We start from the raw sequence: 2,742 nt of genomic DNA on the forward strand, positions 1-2,742 counted from the left end.
GAGTGGTAGCGATGCACGGGTCGACCCGGGCGGGTTCGGGTGAGCTTACCAGAAAACAACACGGGTTCGGGCGGGCGGGTCAAAAACGTGACAAAGTGGTGTTCCGAGTACGTTATAAGTAACTTCGAGGAATTGCGTGCAATAGGCTAGACTGTGCATTACTAGCCCCCCCCCCCACTCCTCCCCACCCCCACCCCTCTCTTCCCCTCTCAAATTCAGATTGCTTTCTTGGCATGACCATAACAAAATACAGTATTGCCAGAGCACTGTGCAGGTAACAAACGTTAACAAATATGCAAACAGAAAGAAGACAATAATATATGCACATAATATATACATATGATATATACATATAATGGATACATATAATACATAATAATGTTTCCGCCCGGTTTCGAACCGAGGACCTTTCGCGTGTGAGGCGAACGTGATAACCCATACACTACGGAAACTGTATGCTGCTGCCCCCTCTCTCTCTCTCTCTCTCTCTCTCTCTCTCTTCCCCCCTCTCTTTTGCTCTCTCTCTCTCTCGTTCTCTCTCCCCCCTCTCGCTCTCTCTCTCTAGCTCTCTTTCTCCCCCTCGCTCTCTCTCTCTCTCTCTCTCGCTCTCTCTTCCCCCCTCTCTTTTGCTCTCTCTCTCTATCTCGTTCTCTCTCCCCCCTCTCGCTCTCTCTCTCTAGCTCTCTTTCTCCCCCTCGCTCTCTCTCTCTCTCCCCCCTCTCTAGCTCTCTCTTCTGCTCACTCTCTCTTCACCCCTCTCTCTTTTGCTCTCTCTCTTCCCCCCTCTCTCTTTTGCTCTCTCTCTCGCTCTCTCTCTCGTTCTCTCTCCCCCCTCTCGCTCTCTCTCTCTCTCTCTCTCTCTCTCTCTCTCTCTCTCTCTCTCTCTCTCCCCCTCTCTCTCTAGCTCTCGTCCCCCCCTCTCTCCCCCCTCTCTCCCTCTCTTCTCCTCTCTCTCCCCCCTCTCTAGCTCTCTTCCGCTCACTCTCTCTTCCACCCTCTCTCCCGCTCCCTCTCTTCCCCCCTCTCCCTCTCTCTTCCCCCCTCTCTCCCTCTCTCTTCCCCTCTCTCTCCCTCTCTCTTCCCCTCTCTCGCTCTCTCTCCCCCTTTCTCTCGCTCCACCTCTCTGTCTAGCTCTCTGTTCCCCCCTCTCTCTGTTCCCCCCTCTCTCTGTTCCCCCCTCTCTCTGTTCCCCCTCTCTCTGTTCCCCTCTCTCTCTGTTCCCCCCTCTCTCTGTTCCCCCCTCTCTCTGTTCCCCTCTCTCTCTCGTTCTCGCTCTGCCCCCCCCCCAGCACACAAGCACGCACGCAGCCAGCTTTATCATCAGTGTGTGATGGTGGTTTTGGTCAGTGTGTGTGTTTTAGAGTGTTGAGGCTTCACCCATGAGGTGTTTCCCTAAGTGGCGTCCATACCTTTTGTTTACACCACCAGAAGTCTTTTTTTGGTCAGAAAGAAGAGGCTCTGTGTGTGTGTGTGTGTGTGTGTGTGTGTGTGTGTGTGTGTGTGCGTGTGAACAAAAAGAGAGAGAGAAGGAGTTTGTGTCTTTAATGAAGGGTTACTTGTTTTGCTGCTGTTCAACAATGAAGAACACCGTTTGGCACCCTTCATGTGTTTATTCAGCAGCCGAGCCGAGCCCCAGATGCTATTAGGCCAAGAGACAATAAGTTATGCCTTGCAATCAGTGTATTATGCTGGGCAGACCGCCCGAAAGCAAAGTAGTGCAACACTGCTCAATTTGCTGTAGCCTAAGTTAAATTTAGAGGTTTACGGGTCGGGTCGGGTCGGGGTGGTTAATTAACGCATATTTTAGTGGGTCGGGTGGTGCGGATTGGCTGTTATAAAGGGTCGGGTGAGTGCGGGTATTAAAGTACCCCTCCAGACATGTTTTAAAATTTAAAAATACTCTCAGATGATTAATATATGGTTTTCCCAGGTTTTTTATTATGTTATAATAAAAAACCGTATGTTAATATATGGTTTTCCCACATAAAAAGTTTTTTAAAAAAACTCTGAAAAGGGGCTGATAGCACATCCGCTGTTTCTCCCACATTGAGAAATTCGGAATCTATGAATATGCAAATATCGCAGGCCTCGCGCCCCGCCCATCACCACTTTTTGCCCTAGTCTGGGTCCAGGTTGACGGGTGGAAGAGCGGTGAGCGTCAAGATGGCTGGCGTGGGAGCAAACCTCGGAGAGATTCAGCCATACATGTCAGAGCCTCAGTCAGACCCGGACCCAGACTCTGTTCTGCACCAAAATCGGTGACTAGCAGACGTATCAGAATGTAGTGTAGTTAGCATCCTTTACTTGTTTATGTTGTTTGTTAGCTTGTAACAGGTGGTGGTTGTAACATCCATCTATCCATTATCCAAGCTGCTTATCCCAGCTGGGGTCGCAGGATGTTGGAGCCTATCCCAGCAGTCATGGGCCGGCAGGCAGGGAGACACCCTGTCCAGGCCACCGGTCCATCACAGGGCCGACACATATTCACACCTAGGGACAATTCAGTACGGCTGATTCACGTGACCTACATGTCTTGGGACTGTGGGAGGAAACCGGAGCACCTGGAGGAAACCCATGCAGACGAGGGAAGAACATGCAAACTCCACACAGAGGACGACCCCCAAGGTTGGACTACCCCGGGGCTCGAACCCAGGACCTTCTTGCTGTGAGGCGACCGCACTGACCACTGCGCCACCGTGTCACCCCCCAACATATCCACAAAAAAAAAATCACTGTCCAAGA

General features: G+C 51.1%; 1 non-coding gene across 1 annotated transcript; it reads right to left on the reverse strand.

The window, feature by feature from the left end:
* Positions 1–379: 379 nt before the first annotated feature.
* On the reverse strand, positions 380–452 carry trnav-cac (transfer RNA valine (anticodon CAC)). Its single transcript has one exon. It is a non-coding gene; the product is annotated as a tRNA-Val (tRNA).
* Between the last annotated feature and the right edge of the window lie 2,290 nt (positions 453–2,742).

Source organism: Lampris incognitus, chromosome 11 (genome assembly GCF_029633865.1).
Source record: "Lampris incognitus isolate fLamInc1 chromosome 11, fLamInc1.hap2, whole genome shotgun sequence".
Classification (NCBI taxonomy): Eukaryota; Metazoa; Chordata; class Actinopteri; order Lampriformes; family Lampridae; genus Lampris; species Lampris incognitus.